At 39.7% G+C, this 18,759-nt stretch overlaps 1 protein-coding gene across 6 annotated transcripts in view; it reads left to right on the forward strand.

Moving 5' to 3' along the window:
- Positions 1–18,759, forward strand: part of ENOX1 (ecto-NOX disulfide-thiol exchanger 1) — a 356,085-nt gene that overhangs the window by 25,542 nt on the left and 311,784 nt on the right. The window lies entirely within an intron of this gene.

Genomic DNA, 18,759 nt, shown 5'->3' on the forward strand with positions numbered 1-18,759 from the left:
ATTTTGAGTGCACTCAAAGGCACATTTTTGAGGGGAATAGATGAAGTAAAAAGGGGTGCTTTTTCTGGGTGTACAATTAGGAATTTGGGTGTGACTGTAATAAGTATTATTCATATATTTCGTTTTGTGTTGAGTTGGGATTTTTTAAGAGAAGCTCATTAGCAACTTTATTATAAGTTAAGCAAATTACTCTTTCTATCATTTAAGTACTAATATTTTATTGAAGAACATTATTCACTAACTATAAATGCGCTGGCAGTACTCATTCATATATGATTAACAATTAATTCTTACAATCATTGCATAAAACACAGAATAGACATTGCTTTAATCTGTGAAGTTCCCTGAGCATAGTGCCATAGCTGTGTGATCAGAGCACATACCTTCCATGCTGCTTGCCTGTTTTGCTATTCATCATAAGTAAGATCACATTTGGAAAGTGGAAGTTGTGTTAGTAATATTAGTTAGTAATATTTATAGGGCCAGTGTCCCTGAGACAGATTCCAAGCAGCTTGTGTTCTCAGGTTCAGACTGTCTGTCTAAATTTTGAGAGAGCTTTTTCCAGTTTTCCCCTCCCATAAATCTTTTTGTTAAGATATTCTTTTTCAGTGTCTGGGGCTTTTAATTTTTTAATCATTCACAGATGGCAGAATGCTGCCTGGCTGTGGTGAGCATCCCTGGATGCTGACACGCTGCATTTCCATGTTGTTTCAGCAACAAGGGGAGTTGATTGCAGTCAAGGGGGCTGTGTTTTGTGGAGGGCCTTTTCTATTACGGGAATGGTACCGAGTGAAAACTAGCATCATGCTTTCTTAATTCCACAATGACAGTAAAAGGACTGTACATTAGTGATGTTCTAGCTAGCTCACTGTCTTTTGAATGTCTTTATTAGGTCAGAAAACTTTAACATGTACTTACATGCAGCCTGTGTTCTGAGCCCTCCACATCTATTATATGCCATGGAGGCTTTTAAAGTGTAGCTTAGCTCCCAGCATCATTCTTCAAATTACAGTAACTTACTTCTTGGCTGAGAGCGCTTTTGAGAACTAATCTGTAATGTGTTTACTTTGGCTGGAGGAATTGAAATGCTTTAAAGGGAAAAAAAACCCTAAAAGCTCCCCAAATGTTCCCGCAGCTTTGCTTTCTCCTCTTATTATGCTAATCTGATTGTTTTTAATGTGAGGACTTCTTTTGCCCTGGGTCTTACATACTCTGCAGTGTCATAAAAGGTATACCACTTTACAACTAAGTAATGTTGACTTGTAAGTTAGAAAATCTGAAGTTTCCATTTGGAATACTGCGCTGTGTAGGAATATGTCCAGTACTCTCCTGAAATATAAGAAGTCATCACATTTAACATCTATGAGGTCTTACCAGGATGTCTGAATAAGAGGCTGCCAAAGTGAGCTTAAGAAGAACAAAAACATCTACTTTAATATTCAGTTTTTTAGTCTTTGGAGAAATAGTTTATTATATGCCTTGGTTATTGCCATCATTTAGATAATGGGAAAATTAATGTACTATTAGAGTTAATTGCCCTGTCTATACCTACTGGGACAAAGAGATTTTGAAGTGATAGTGAGAGTTTTTTCAGTATTTGGGAAGTTTTGTTTCTTTATTCTCTGATAGTTAAGTTCACACCTGTGTGTAGTGTAACCATGGAGACCATTCTTGCCTTTTTTGTGGACTTCTGTTAGCAAAGACTAGGCTAATGTTCACACTAATTCAATGGGTAATGCAGAACTCTCTTTAAATGTCCTTGTACAATTCTTGTAAGGGTACCTAGAATCTTGTATTTCTTTCTGCTTCCCCATTCCTTCAGAGAAATCCCAGTGTGTAATAATTTCCCTTCAGGCTTTGTAGTGAATGGTTCAGGTAAGTAGGCTCCTTTCCATGGCCACGTGCAGTTAATATATAGACAAAAGTGGTGAAGGAGAGTGCAGCTTGGGACTCATTGATGTCGTGGTGCTGATGATATGCAGGCCTGCTGCCCTTGTGCTGGACCCAGCTGCTAATTTCCTAATGTTTGGCTGGAGCCTGGGCTTGGATAAAAGGGAGCTGGCTGTAGCTTGGGCCAGATAATTTGGAGATGCTAATGGCTCATTTGTTAAAATGAGTAGAGGGCTTGGCAGAGGGAGAGGGAGTTTCTCTCTGTCTCACCTCATGGTTTCCTTCTGATTTCCTCCTCGAGGGTATTTTGTGGGTGCTCTTTGGAGTGCTTGCAAGGAGAGCCATTGCTGTTCTATGCTATGCACATCATCGCTGGGGGCCTGGCTTCAGGAGGAGGAGTGTACAGCAGAAGTGCACTGTTTTGTTCTGTTTCTTCCTCATTTCTTCCTGGGACTAGTGCTGTGGACTCTGTCCCTCTCCTGCTGCCGCCTGTCCCTTCCCATCCCTTAGGAAAAATGCAGCTCCAAGCAGTGAGCACAGCTGAGCTCAGCAAAACGCCAGTGCCGTGGCTCCAGTGCTGGACACAGGTGGGGGGACAAAGCAGCAGCAAACCAAGTCTAAAGGAGCTGAGCCCAAGCCAAGCCCCAGCCAAGTCCAGTGCAGCTGAGTGGAGTGGTCCAGGGTGGGTGGCACTACGTGGAGTCAAACCAGCAGAGCAGTCTGGAAGAGGACAACACTGTGTGTAGTGAAGCCAGAGGAATGGAGCAGTCCAAAAGCAGAAAAGTGTGGGAAATCTGTCTTTTTGGGAGTTTGTCCCTCATTGTTTCTCATTGGCTCGAGCTTGGAGAGGGGAATGCTAGCTGTGGAGAGCATGTGCCATTTTGTGTTTGTCCCAGTGGCCACACAGAGCTGAGCTAAGGTGTGGTGCACACCTTTTGTCTGTAAAGCACCTTCTCTTTTGTAAACTTTGGTTATTAATATTGCTACTGTCATTGTGTTTCTTACTCCATTGCTGTTTGCTTTCAGTAACTTGTTATCTCAAGCCATAGTCTTTGTCTTTGTCCCTCTCTCTCCAGAGTGGGACTGAGAGAGGGGAAAGGCTTATCTGGAGTTTAATTTCCATCTGGTTTTAAATCACCATGACTGGTCACAAAAGCACATTTCCATCTTTCTTCTTTGTCATTACAAGTGTTTCTTGTGAAGCTGGCTCTTCCTATCATACATATTTCGGTTTGGTACATTCTGGCTCGTTGCAGCAGCTTACCCATGAATATATCTTTGCAAACCACTTGAGAGAGAGGAAGAAATGTCAGCTGTTGCAGGCCATTGACTGCCAGTTACTGATTTGGGCTGGCTGGCATGAATACATTGATGTCTGTGGTTAAAAGCTCTGGATTTCTTTTCTGTCTTGGCTTGGATTCAAGGAGCTTTATGTAGAAAAGTTGGCTTTACTTGAGATTTATGGCTGGAGTTCACATAGATCCTTATGTGCACCTGTGGGAGATGAAGACTGTTGGTACATATGTCTTTGGCACATTAGCCTAGATGGAGTGTGCACGAGCTCTCCTTCAGGGCCATGATCCCTGCTCCCTGTGAAGAAGCCATCACTCACCAACCATGCTTCCTCACTGAGAGATCAGTTGAAGAAAAAAGTGAACTTTCCACTTAGGAGATTGTGGCTTCTGTTGTGGCAAATAAATACCTCATGTTGCTTCTTAAAGAGGGAAATTTTGCAAGATTTTCTGTCTTGTCTTCAGTAGCAGTGCCCCAGCTCAACAGCTTGAGGTTGGGTATTTTAAGCTGTTGTATCAGTGTGGTAAGCCCTGGGTTTAGTGATGTGTGGAGACAGTTTCTTATAGGACAGGCAGATCCAAACTCTCTACTAGTTGCAGGAGAATTTTTCAGTATGAAACACAAAGGTGGTTTTTATATATATATATATATATAAATTATATAATACATATATTTTTACTCACTCCATCTCCACTAGCTCAAATTTGAAGACATATGGCTGCATGATTTACAAGCTGTAGCTTCCATTGTTAGCCATAAGTAGGAGACATTATGAAAGTGACAGAGGGATGGATTGCTGTGGTCAGGTCTGCATTTGGGTGGAGCAGATGAAATTCTGCCAGGTAATAATGGAGGAAAAACCGTCACCGGCCACTTTTTGCACTTTTTGCACTTTTTGCACGTGAGATGTCCAGGTGTAAAGGTGTGAATTTGAACATGCCCCAGGAGGCATGGGATCCAATTTAAAGTGCCATAGACTTAGTTAAACCATGCCAGTTGACAGCTCTTGCCATCTTGGATTCAACCCAGAATGAACATTTATGAATGCTGGAAAATAAATATGAACTGGACCTTGAAGTAGTCTTTCATGTTTGTCTACAGGATATACTGACATAGGTTTGTGTTGTTTCTAGCTAACTGCAATTAGAATATTGTAATTTTAAAGAAGCTTTCCTTGTAACAAAAGCTGTGTTGTGTAATAAACATGAGTTTGGTCACTTGGTAAAAACACTTTGATACAACTTTCTTTAGCTGTCATTGTACAAGATATTTTTTAAAATTTACAATGTATGCTCATTGTAAAGGAATCAAAATATACTGTAACTGAAATAGCTTTGTTTCCAGGGCAGTTCATTCCTCGATTATTTTTATGTGTTCTCTACTTCATATACCCTCAATTGAACAGTTTTATTCTTATCATTTTTATAACTTTTTAGTGGTGAATTTGTTCCTGTTGGAGTTTGGGCTTTGTCATTTCATTTAGCAGTTTTCCTGGGAAGTCAGAATGTTACATAAATGCAGAAAAGATGTGCTGTGCATCAATTTTGATTATCTTGAAAGCACTACAGAGTTTAGATCTATAAGCACATGTACAGATATTTTAATCACAGTAGAAATTCTGCTAAACTTGATGAGTCTGTTTTCAAAGTTAGAGGAATAGGAATTTCTGAGCAGTAAGTGCACAAACCTTCACTTGCCTCTGAAATTCATTCTTTCCAGAGTGTGGCTTGCTAATAGTAGGGGTGTATTTTTTTTTTTAACAGACTAATAGGAAAAACATTAGAGGGAAGCAAGGTCTTCTGGTAGCATGAAGGTGACAGTTTGAAAGATGCTGTGTGGAGTCCATTTTTCAGCTAATGCCCCTTTTATCCACAGCTGACAGCAGCAGCAGAGCAACAAAATCTTGCTGCTTGAACTTCATGGTTCATCCATAGTGGTCTGCTTTTTTTTGGTTAGCAAATCACACTACCTAATAAGATGTTTTAATATATGATAATATATTTTAATAGCTATCTGGTGTAACTATTAAATTATAATATTGCCTGTTAAACTCTGTTAGTAATTACTGAGAATTTTCTTCCAAAAAGGTGATCCCCCATCCCCATCTCCTTTTGCCCCTAGGGAAGCTTTATTAATTTCAACAGAGACTTGCTAGTGATGTTCTTTCCTTTTTACAAATAGGTTGGAGGTTGGAGTGCCTTTTAGTAGAATCTCTAGGTGTTTCTGGAAGCAAAACATTAAAAAATAAAGACAAATTGGATTGTTCAACAAGAAAGAAGAAGAAACAAAATAAGGACTTTAGAAATAAAGGTGACATCTGAATAGAGCTGCAGGAATAAAAATACCCCTGTGGGAGATGGGGGGAGAGGGGAAGGCCAGGCTGAAGAAGGAAGCAAAAGAAACAACAACAAAAAAAGCAAATTGCTGTGCTTTGCTCAGGATATACAAAAAACCCTAGGTACTTTCTGCAAAACAACACTTCCTACATACTGTGATGGGAATGCAGGCATTTCTCTTCTTTTGGATAAACTTTTCTCATAATTGAAGAAGTTTACCAACAATTTTTTTCTTTTCTGCAGTCCTTCCTCTCAGGAATTTCATGTTCATGCAGGGGAAGATGTACTTCTTTAGGAGTGCCTTTCACCAGAGAGATCCAAATGGTGCACTTGGAACTGCATAGTTGTACAATCACATTAGCCACCTTGAGAAGAGCAGAGGCTTTGTGCTCCCCAGTAATTTGCTTTCTTTAGGAAGCTGGCAAGAACCTACATCTTCATCCAAAGTGGTACTAATAAAGATTAGTATGTTCCTAACACTAAGGAACACCAAGTCTTCCTAACACTACATCTTTAGTGTAACAGCACTAAAAATGCAATGGTCCCTAAGCACCATCAAAGGAGGAGGTCTTAGTTCCATGGAAAAATCAAGTGTTCCTCTGGCTCTGGCTCTACTTTGAGGAGGTTTGACCCTGATACCCATCGAGAACACAACAGAGCAAAAGTGAAGGGTACTTATGCAAGTAAAGTCCTTATACATGATAATGTAGTAAGACTTAATGGAGACACTGCAAAATTTTCTTTTAAATCCCCAGTGGCAGATGACTTCTTGTGAAGGAAGAATAAGATTGTGTTGTTTGTTTTGTGCAGCCCTTCTGCTTCTCTGTGTTCTCTGAGTGATACATTTGTGTCAGGGAATTTCAGCATAGTGGCAAATGTTTCTTTTCAAATTGCAGATCCTCTGCAGGGGAGAACCATTGCAACTTCCTCTTTTAATTTTGCATCCCGACCCTCTTCCTGCTGAGACACCTGTCTGTCCTATTTCACAAGGTCAGACTGGTGATACCACAGTTGCCTGTTTTTTCTTTAAAAGGAGCATGATTATGTTAATCAAACATTATTTTATCAAGAATCCTCAAGTATGGGGTAAAAGCAGAACAAATTTGATCATCTAACAATATTTTGTGGGGGAAATTTTCCAGAAGCAGAGGGTTGTTAAAAAAATACACGGAGATAGTACAGCCTGTTATTCATAAGCAGTAGTTAAATTCCTGGCATAAATCTAGCATGTCATGGCAAGATGCAGAAGCTTTCTCCAAGCAACCTGTATTCAGCCATTGAAACTTCCACAGTCTCTGACAAAATAAATGAGTAGATAACACATATCTGGTGTGTTTGGTAAATTGTTTGAACAAGTTCCTCATTTCTTGGTGGCATGTACTACCTGAGGACTGCCATAAAAACATGCAAGATACCAGCCTGTCTGCCTATCACTAACAGGGTTAAAATGGGATGGAAAGAAAAGCTAAGTTAGGCCATGTCTTGGGATGATCTCCTAGTCTATGCAGCATGGAGAACAAAGCAATGAGTCTTCAGCACTGCTTTGAAAAACAGTGCTTTATCCATGCTTCTACAAAGAGCACACAAGGGACAGAATCTTACCAAGTGTAAAATGTGTGACATATCCCAATGACAAGTGGAGAAGCTCCAGTGATTAGGTGTTTGGTGATCTCTGGGTGGTATTATAGGAGCAGCTTTCCTGGCCTGTAAACTCCAATGTAAAGACAGAGGAAAGGAAAATTTTGGCACCCAGATGACCACTCAGGTGTTTTCTCATTCCCCCTCTTCAGCAGAACAGGGGAAGAAAATGAGATGAAGTTTAGGTTGAGTTCAAGACAGTTGAGTGAGGAAAAGAGAAGGTTGCCTATGGAAGCAGAGCAAAAGGATTTGGTCTCTACTTCCATCTGCAGGGGATGTCCACCCACTTAGGGAGAAGCAGAAATCCCACTACACATAGCAGCTGCTTCAGAAGACTAATGCCTTGATAATGAATATGTTTCTCCTTTGTTTTTCACTTAACTTTATTGTTGAGCATTACACTGTACAGTATGGGATGTCCCTTTGGTCAGCTGGCGTCAGCTGTCCTGGCTGAATCCCCTCCCAGCCTCTTGCCTACTCCCAACCTCCTGGCCCCTGGGGGTGTTGGAGAGACAGCCTTGGTGCTGTGTGGGTGATTCTCAGCAGCAGACAGTGTGTGGGTGTGTTACCAGCACCCTCCTAGTCACAAGTGCAAAGCACAGCACTGTGAGGTCAGCTATGAGGAGCGTCAGCTCCAAACCATGTAGTCCCACTACAGCAAGGAAAGTAATCTTTCCCTGAAGAGACAAAAGGACAGAGGAGCTGTCCTTGCAGAGACAGAAATATAAGGAACAGTACCAAATAGGCACCTGTGTACAGAAGCACCTTGTGGAGTTGTGCAGAAGAAGAGAAAGACAGTGCTAGTGCTGAGTACGAGAGTGCAATCCAGCACTTGTACAGACACATCCTGCAGTCTTTACAAAACAACTTCCACAAGAAGTAAATGGCTGTTCAGGGGTTTCAGCAGATGTGCAATATTTTCAACACTTGCTGCTCAGAGCTAGTAATGATTGTCAAAGATGTAAACTTGTAATAGGCAATAATGTTGGTTCTTGACAGTACTGTTCACCATCCTAAGGAAGGGAGCAAGGAAAAACCCCACAGTTACAGATACTTGTTATCAAACAGCATAATCATGAACAATGTCTGAAAATACCATATAGATGTGGACTAAACTTTAGGCTACTCTGTGATGTGGTTAGTTACTACTGGAAAAATCTGCACATATTTATTTGTGTGGTAAATGGCACTATTACTCATGCTGTTTCCTTAGTGAGTTATTTTGACTAAAGTGCCACAGTTTCACAAAATGACCCATCAACTTATAATAAAATGCTCTTTTAGTAAGTTACTGCTGAAGGGATGTACTCAGAAAGTAATGAAAATCTACCAGGCTTCATAACACAAGTTTTCATTTCTGTTTTTTCAGTCTGTTGCAAAGTTTCCAGATAGGCCATCCATAACAGGGCCTAAATAATTTGCTTAGGAAGCTGCTTTTGCTGTATTTAACCTTTTGTTTGGTCAGTATTTTGTATTTCTAGATCCTACTTCATTAATGAGATTGAAAAATACTGCCATTCCAAATTAGTTATGGGTCAGCAGCTGCTAATTTTACAATGCTGCACTATTTTCTTCTCAGCTTTGCAGACACTCTCATATCTCATTTTATGGCTGCCTGGGGATAGATGTGAATATCAAGCAGAATCCAAAGCTTTTTTTCTTCTATCCAAATGCCTGGCCAATGGTTCCACTAAAATTTGGAAGCATAATTTAAGTATTCTGAAAGTGAAGGGTTGTAAATACAGGTGTCATGATGAAAGCATAAGAGTTGTGTAAGTAGCAGAACCTGGTGTGATTTTGCCCAGAGAAGCTGTGAATCCCTTTCTTAAATGCAGAAGTATTCAAGGCCAGGTTGGAGAGGGTTTTGAGGACTTGTCTAGTGGAAAGTGTCCCAGCCCATGGCAGGGAGATGGAACTAGATGGTATTTGAGGTCCCTTCTGACACATGGAATGATTCATGATTCATGCTGTTGAGAAACTTCTTTTGTTTAGAGCAGTGATTCACAGTAAGGGTCACAAGAACCTTCTCATGGCATGTCAGTGATCCCAGGAGAATCAGAAACTCAGAAACCCAGAAACCTCTCCCTGTCTTCTTCCCAGCAATTCTGTAAGAATTTTACAATTTTTGGGCAATTTTGTGACATTTTCTTTACTGCAAGTCATCCATTTGGGAGAAGTTTCAGTACCAAGTTGCATAGCTACTGGCCAGGCATGACTGCTGGAGAGGAGAATAGAAAGCTTTTAAATGAACACATTTCTCTCTGCTGAAAGACAATCTCCTCCGTCCCACCACAGTTTTGAGATTAGAGCCTCACGGATACCTGGATGCAGTTGTTCTGTGGTGTGTCACTCATCTCCATTGTTTACCTCTCAGCGTTCCAGATGAATTTTGGCCTCAATACACAGCTGCCAGGGGAAAAGTGTAATGCAAACTCTTGTTTCACAATGGTCATCTCAGGTTTCCTCAACCTGGAAGCAGCAGCTTCCTGAAAAAGGCTATTCCAGGTAGAGTTCATCTTACCCTCTTCATGTGCTCCTTTGTCTAGATGAGATAAAAAATCTTGTTTCTCCACAGCTTTTAGCAAATGTAATGTGTTACTGTCTGCCAGTGGAGGTGAATGCAGTATTTCTTCCATTAGTTAGTGTAGGTTTGAAAATACTGCTGTGATCCACAAAGAGAAAGCAAAAGCTGCCAATGAAATGTTAGGGAGGAATCTCGGAAATTACCTAGATAGACCTATATGGTTCATAATTGTGAGTGCAGTGGGAAGTTGCTGAAAGCCTTATGTGTGGATCCAGTGACTTAGAAATGCTTCTACCATAGCTAGAGTATGAGAAGGAGGGAAAGAAGATGAGTGAAGAGCAAGCCCAGCAGCCCTCGCTTGCAGACAAACTCAGGACCAGCCCCAGTTTCTTGCTTCTGGCCTCCTGAACCGGAGATTCCCAGGGCTTGTGTGTGTATTTCCTTACAAAAGATATCCTTGCTAGGGTCTTTGTAGTAAAGTGTCAGGAGTAAATGCATCTATGTAAAAACAAGATAGGGATTTTTAAAAAAAAATTATTGTTGTCTCTGGGAAGACCAAAGCTCAAACCTGCTTTTGTGAGGATTCAAAAGATTAATAATATCATGTTTCTTCTTTCATTTATGGACTTGGTATGTTTGGGGCTCAGTCCAGCAAACATGTAGGTGTATGATTGATGTTCTTTGGGTTGCAGATTATCTCCAGTATATTTGATAAGTTCCTGTTAGAGACTTTAAGCCATCTTTTGGCCTGAATGAATTTCACATGAAGTTGCACTCTAGAAGGTTTTTAAGAAGCAGCTCATTATTTTCATGAGGCCTCAGATGTGGATTTATCAAAGATCTTGAATAAAGCACCCTGATGCTTCTGTAGTCCAGGTGTCAAGAGTATGGGCAAAAGAATAGGAAGAGGCAGTCCCAGTCTCTGCCACAAACATTTCTTCCTGCTTGGGATGGTGATTTCCTCGCTCCTTATTGGTAGGCTTTCAGTCCCTTTGTATACCAAATGATACTCTGCAAAATTCTGTGCTTTAAGTGGAGAATAAGGAGTGGTGCAGATTTCAAAATGAAATTGTTGGGTCCCAGATGTCTACTAAGTAGATTTTCATGTCTTTCTGAAATTTATTCCAAAATACATCCATCCTTGGATGTTGTTTTCTATTCTGTGTATCTATATGTTGTCGATATACTCAGTATTAGTTAGAAGTCCCAAAAAATGCATTTGATTCCAACAGAACACTTACATTTTTCTTTTTTCTTGTGTACAGTGTGTTTTTTCTCTTTTTATTCTTTTGTTCTGTTCTCTGAAACACATAGCCAGAAAAAGTGGTTATAACCAACACTGCAGCTTTGACTAAACTTGGAAATGGAAAGCAGGAGTTTGAGTTGAAAATTGGGTCTTAAAATAAACCATTAAACTCATTTTGTTGTTGATGATTACATTAGTGTCCAAGAAAATGTGTGATCTTATGTATTACGCATGCTATAGTCCTCAGGCATAATAGGGTTAGATGAGGACAGAGTGTCAGATGTAGCATTTGTCATTACCTTTCAGTTGCCTAATTTCATGCTGTTGTGGATTTGTGTTGAACTATTATACTTGAATGTAGATCTTTCTCTGACTTTGTGAGGTTTTTTTAACAAAAATTCTTCTTGACAAGCTTTATTTCTGTGTCACTTTCAACAGCAGAAATGTTTCTTGTTAAATGCAGCTTGTCTCCAGTTTTGATTCTTCTTTAAAGAAAATAGTGTGTGATAGTAAATTTAGCTATTTGCTTCTCTTTTGTAAGTACTGATAATGTGTGTTATTAATTATCTTGCCATTGTATGGTTAAAAATATTTTTTTTCAGTAACTCTACCTTCTGTTGTGTAAGTGTTCCATAAAGGTCGTATTTTTACCAGACAATAATCTTAAATGTCATGCTTTCCATTATGTTTAACTACTTCATATCTAGATATATACCTGGTGAAGCAGAGTACTTTGCTAAATGAGTTTTGAAGATTGGCAATGTAATTTAATTCAAAATAAAAGGAATGTCGTTATTCTTCCCATGCCTGTACATTGCTACTTTGATATAATCAGACAATTTTGAGAATACATGTAGCTGTTCTCTGTTTTCTGTTTATAAATGTGGCTGATGTACTTTATACCAAAAAAGCAATGCTTAACACATGGCAGTGATTTAACAAAAAGAAACACTTTGTGCCTGAATGCCGCTTGCCTTCTGGCATTCTCTAGGGATTCCCATAAAGCACGGGGAAGTGAAACAACTACCTGCATGTTTGAGGATGCCAGGGTCTGACCAGGGGTACTTACACGTGGTGGTTATGTATTTTTGGAGCAGTATTTAAATATTTCATAGTGGTTTACTTGGGCATATGTGTGTTGGGTGTGGGCATGCAGTGCACACCACAGCAGAAGGCGACCTGTAACCTCTACAACATTAAAGGCTTTTAAGCGCAGGATTTAGCCTAGTATTTGAAATGCTTGTGGTCTTTGCTGCATGTTCTCCAGGGAGGACACAAACCTGCCAGGATTTTTTTTCCTATTCTCAGTCTTTTATTAACATTATTCCAGATTGTTTGCATTTCCCTTATAAGGTTTCCTCTTCCTCCTTCTTTTATACGTAGGATAGTGGTTTAGAAGGAGTGAACAAGGAAAGATGGGAAGGCTTCCTTGTAACACCTCACAGAGGGAGAATTTACTTCATGAAGCAATGAGTTAAGCTGTTTTATGCAGCCAATTAAGTGTATGCTGTCTTTTACTATGCATGCATGCCCTTAAGGAGGTAATAGTAATTTATGTTGGTAGCTTCTGTCATTCTCTCTTAGTGACCTGGACTCAGACTGTTACATGTTCAGTGCAGCTTGACAGTGAGGGAAGAAGACCTATATATATACACACACAGATGTAAGACAGGATTGTTAAAACTGAGGTAGGAAGGTGAAGTTAAAGATCATATTGTTGGCTTGTCATTTGCAAGCAGGCAAAAATCAGGTCTGGTAACTCTTGCAAGGTCCTTGACCAGTCGTTAAATTACTTGCCTTAAGAAAAACCCGCCAAGTTGGCAATTAATGGGATGTAGTCCAGCCAAGAATGTTTTAAAATTAGTCGTGTATGAAATTGTGGTATAAATTTCTTTTGCCTCCCTACAGTTTCTGCTGGTTCATAACTGGTGAATCAGTGCTGGTCTGTTATTGAGCTGGAGCTGGGCTTATCTGAAATGGTACTAAAACTAGAGATGATTTTGCACTTTCTGGTACTGGAAGATGAGTTGCCATCTTTAAGAGATATATGCTGAAATATAAAGCAAGAGTATACTTTGTATCTATTAGGTGTTGTTTTTCTGAGATTAGATATGTGTATTTTGCCACAAAAATACATGTATATATGCGGGTATATGTGTACAGTATATGTATTTTATAAAATTGTTTGCATCTAAAGTACAGCTGTTATGTACATTCCTTGCTCTGGCCTGATTGTAGCCTTGTGTTTCTTTTCAAGACAACTATTTGCTTGATTTTGAGAAGAGCATCAACAAGACCAGCCTTGCCTTTTGACACCTGATTGCTTCTTGGTGTCTCAAACACAGTAACCCTCATTTCCCCATTTCCGTGTATGAACTCTCATATACTACCAATAGCATTTACAGGTCTTAGTATGTAGGAACCTGAGCCACAAAGGAGGGCACTCCATTTGTGAGGGCACAAGACAGAGATGTATGTAAGCCATTTAGGAAAGCAGCCAACGGGCAGTGAGGTGAGAGGGAACAGAAGGCTATGGGTGGGTTGGAGAAGTACAAGGAAATGGTGACACTGTATTGACCAGCATGGTAGTTTGGGGTGGTTTGGGGACATTTTAAAATAAAATAATTTGAAGGCATCTCAACAAAGCATATTTTAGTGGATTCTGCTTGGAAATGTTTAGCTAGTACAGTGGAAACTATCACCATAAAAAGTGGGAAAATGTATCAAGTGTGAGATTACAGTAAAGAATCTTTAGATGTGAGAACAAGTTGTGTTGGATGCACAAAGGCAAAGAGGAGTGATGTGGGTAAAGTGAATGACAAAGGAAAACAACCTTTGCAACAGGCAAGATTTTGTGTCTCAGATATAGAGAAGAGGATGCCTGTATGATGGATCTGATAAGATTTTTGGGCAGGAACGTGAGCAGTGTGAATGGATAGGAAAAGCTATATAATAGAGAGGTTATGTAGAGCAAATTGAGTGAACTGACACATAATTGGGATTTGAGAGACTATCTGAGTTGAAAATGTCATCCATATTGTGGTTTGCAAAACAAATAAGACAGTGATGTTGTCCAAAGTGATTAGAGGAGGATATGGAGAGCTGAGACAGGGGAGGATATTACCTGCTTTATTTTACTTGTTCTGGTCTTAGGCAAGACTTCTCATGGGGAGGGGAGAGGGAGAAGGATTACAAGGGGGACTTTAGTGTTGGGGGAAGAGGGTTTAATGGGAACAGTAGTAAGGAAGGCAAGCCAAAAGCAGAAATGGTAGATTTATTACTCGTCTGCTGGGATTTTTTGTTTGCTGATGTTGTGCAGAGATAAGGCACGGATGAAAGGAAATTAAGGACAGAGCTGCTTTGAGTACCCCATAAAAAGCTGGCACCTGAAATTTGGTATTCCTTTGATAAAGAAGGACTTTTAGGATAAAATATCTATGGAAGTTTCATGTGTATTTTATAATGTATTTACAACTCAAAACTGTAGGATGTAATATATTTTAAGATAATTTTGAAGACGGCTGATTTTATTGCCAGAAACATTTAGATCTGGGGAAACATTTAAAAGATGGATGAAAACTGATTTGAAGTTACGTGCTTTAGGGAACAATGATAACTATCAGAAGATTACACACTTGTTGGGGTGCCATACTTGAGATGAGAATATGCTCTTTTTGAAGACAACCAATTGTGGGGGGATAGAATATAAGAAAAATAAAGATAGTGCAGAAAGTAATCTTACCCCTAAGGAGTGGCAGCTGGGCCAATTACCAAAGATTAGGAACAGTCCTGACTTTAACAGGCCACAGCTGTAACCAGTGAGAAGAAGAGTGCTATGAAAGAGTGGTTGGCTGGTTGAGAAGGGAGCTGGAGTCAGTTGGCTGCTTTGTGAAGAAGGAAGAGTCAGTGCTCTGAGGAGATGCCCATGAGAAACACCAAGAAGGTATGGAACTTTTGTGATGAGGAGACAACAGTATGGAGCCCCTGCAATAAGATGACAAGAACCAATGAGAAACAAAAATGAAACCAAACCACCACAGATGAGAATTTCTACATAAATAATATTGGCAGCTAAGTAAATATATATATATATCTATGTATATAGGTGATAAGCGTAGTTCTTTCCTCTTTTGAACAGTTATTCCTGTGATGCAAACTTCAAAGAACAGGAAAGAGAGCACAACCTCCCCTGGGATTTCATCTCTATCCAGGAAAACAAGGAGTATTTTAAAATTCACTTTGTTTTTTTAGATTTCACTAATTTCTGGAATCTAGATTGTCAGTTCATAAAAACTGGCACAAAGTTGTTGAAGTGAATAGTTCAGAGAAAGTGACAATGCTGATTAAAAATAGTGTTTGGAGCAGAATTTATGTTAAAAACCCACCCAATTATGGTTTCAATTGCTCAGAGAATTTCTTTCATTGTGTGAGACTTTAGGAGACCTTTCCATGTGTGTGTGTAGAAGGTCCCAAGTGATATCTGAAAACGAGGCAGAAGATTGGCCAGTTCTTGTAGTCCCAGACTAGATTATGGCCAGACTAAGGAAGTTAATTCTGTTCAGTACTCTAGTTGGTAAGATGGCAGCAAAGAAAATTGACAAAATCCTAAGTGATGTTTCAAAGATGTTTTTAAAAGAATGCTTGCCAATGAAGAGAATCAAACTATAATACTTCTGAAAAAGAACCCCAAACACAAAACAGACTTGATGCCAGATCTCAGTAATTTCTGGAAGATAAGTGACTTTTTTTGAGTTCGTAAATAGGAAGAAACTCTGTTACTTTATTAAAGAACTTAAGATACTGCATTCTTTATGCAGCTATTCTTTTGTTTGTTTTTATAAGTTCTGATCTAATAGTATACTGGTGAACGTAGTATAATTTTTAATTTAAAAAATTGAATATTTAGAGTCTCTGACTCCATAAGTAGACATTTACTTCATTTGTATTTGGTATGTGTCTCATTTTTTTCTGTCAGGGATTTTGAGTTATTAGTGACTGCCAAGAAGGGCCAGACTCTTGTCAATATTGCAGGACAGTATGATAGGGCCCTTTGAATATGGTATGAAAGAAAAGCTGGAACCTTACCATCTGGAAGAGACCATCACTGGGCTAAAGCTGGCATTTCTGGCTTTCTGCTACACCTTTCCTGCTGTCTGACTAACCTTGGGATTGGACAAGGAGGGATCTCCAGGTGCCTTAGTGTCCTGGTTTGCCTTCTCTCTGCCCCGTTGGGTGAACTAAAGCGCAGTACAGCCAGAATAGTGCAGTCCTACTTTCAGAGGTTAGACAGTATATAAAAGTAAGGAAATAAACATGAACCCCCCCCCCCCCCCCCCCCCCCAAAATACAAAACAAAAAACCAGAAAAGCTGTAGAAAGCTTAAAATCCATGTATTTTGCTGGCAAAATCAACAGATTGAGTCTCCCCATAGCTTTATGGAATTGTTAGCTGTAGGGGACCTCTGGGTGTTTTTACTCATATTTCCTGCTACTAACACCACTTCAGATGAGGCCAGGCTTTCATTGGTGCATGTTGGTGAGCTGGTTCCATACACTGGACCATTGTGCAGACAAGGAGCATTTCTTTGCAGAAAACACAGCCCCTTGTTCTTTTTGTTGCTGCCTTTCCTTTCCAAAAAGCCTGCATCCATGACCATGTTCTGGTCATGTGTGCCACCTCAGATCTGTGATTCTGATTTTGCCACAGCTCTGCTATCATACACAAACTTCTAGTTCTGCTTGTTCATTGCTCAAGCTCTGTGCAGTGGTGTACCTACCACTGTTTGGGAAGCCTGAATACTCTCTGGTTCATGGCCTTCTCCAACATGTACTTCCCCTTCATCTGCACTGCTTCCTTCTGCATTTAGATACGATTCCCTCATGATCCTAGCTAAAAGCTTTCTCCGGTGGATTGCAAGCCTGTTTGCAAAGATATGCTTTTGTCTGGACCTTTAGCTGAGATCATCCAGCATCTTGTGTCTAGAAGCATGGGACTGGGGATAGAAAAGGAAACTGCACTGCATACCTGCTTGAGATTGAAGTGCTTCCTCACGTTTTTACAGCTGAGGACCATTATGATAAGGTAGTGAAATTCATCTGGACACAGTGATCTCCTGCTGTGTCCTTAGTGCATGAGATTCATCAAACTGCTAAGCAAGGACTTAATGCGCCTTGCAGGAGCTTGTATGAGGTGTTCAGAAGTTAATGAGCTGAATTAATTCTAAGAAAACCAAAAATAAAGTCTCAACTATATATAGATAGAGAGATATGTATAGGTACGTATATAGCTGTTGGAAAGAACCTTCCTGAGGAGGAAAAGAGTTTATGAGGCAGTTTGATGTCTTTATATGAAGCTGTACAAATTTCAGCCGCTTAACTTTAGCAGGAATATCCTGGAGTGTTTGAAGTGGGTAAATAATTTAAAATAAATAAGGTCAATGAAGAAGACCCTGTTTGCCAGACTGAAATGTAAATTCTGAAAAGCCTTTAGAGATCTTGCTCATACAGAAAAAAGAGAGTAAGTTATTAGGTCCTGCATTTTATAAACTGTGGGGTCAAGAAAGTTCAGTTATCTCAGTACTTTGTTTGGTCAAGATCTTTCAGCACATGGTCATCTGTCTTTGTTGTGTGAAAATTTAACTAATTTTTTAAAAAATGTTCTTGAAAGTGTATCTGAGAGGGTTCATGAAGACCAGATGAGATTTGTTTGCATGTTTTTCTCAGAAGTAGTCTGTCAATAATATGCCATCTTTTGAAAACATTATTAAAGATGTTATTTCCTGTTCCAGAATTGCCCATGGCTACAGGAATAGGTAAAATTTTTATGATAACATTTGCATTCTCTACTATTAAATAGGTGTTTTTTTCTACTGTTTTACTTCAGGGCAGGCATTTGGCAAATATTGCCACTCTGGTTGTTGGACTGGATTCCTTTCTGAAAATTTTATTGCTCATGCAAGCATAATGTGGACACACAGAGAAAAATGTGAAGTACATTTAGTGAATACCACAAAAAATTCATGGGCAATTTTTTTTAAAGTTTATTAGTAATCATGAAAACTGCAGCGTTTGTCTTTTGACAGCTTTTGTGGCCAATAAGGTGTGCTTATTGTCAGAACTGTGTAAAGATTTTCTTACCTCTCACCTGTCTCATACACATCACCTGATTACAACAGAGCATGATATTGAACTATGAAGATCATGGTAAAATGTCATATTTGAATTAGATTTGATACTTATGTCTTTCCCTTGCTTCTCTCTAATAAAAGATATCTGGGAGGTAGCTGTTACCAGTGAATTACTAATGATGTCTGCTGTAAGATAAAGGGAGCTGGATTATTCAGTCATGGTAGCTTTGATGAAGGAAGTGTACTGCACCAGCAGGATGTGTGGTCCAGGATCTCACTGCTCAGTTGTTATGGTCTCACTCCAGAGTTAGTCATGTGAAAGGCAAAAGGATATGGTTCTGAGCAGTACCCATTTCTTCTTTGCCTTTGCAAGAAGGCAGAAGGGAGCTCATTGGAGCTCCTTTGCTGCTGCTAACAGTTCTGGAGGTCTGTGTTGGGATACTGAGAGAATGTACTGTGTGAAGATGTCGTGATCATTGCATGTCTGCCACAAGTTCCAGCTCTTATGAAGTGCCAGGGAGAAAAAAAAAATTGATCTGACAGCTGTTCCTCTGTGAACTGGCCCTGGGAACTGCTGAACATCATTGGCACACATGATTGTTCATCTGACCTGGGGATGAGTAGCTCTGAATTTTGTTAACCCCTGAGAGCACTCATGAAAAAAAATTCAGAAATCGTTTAGGCTATCCTTGTATTCCATGGCAGG

Source organism: Agelaius tricolor, unplaced genomic scaffold (assembly GCF_023055355.1).
Source record: "Agelaius tricolor isolate 1412-34295 unplaced genomic scaffold, bAgeTri1.0.p SCAF_26, whole genome shotgun sequence".
NCBI classification, from domain to species: Eukaryota; Metazoa; Chordata; class Aves; order Passeriformes; family Icteridae; genus Agelaius; species Agelaius tricolor.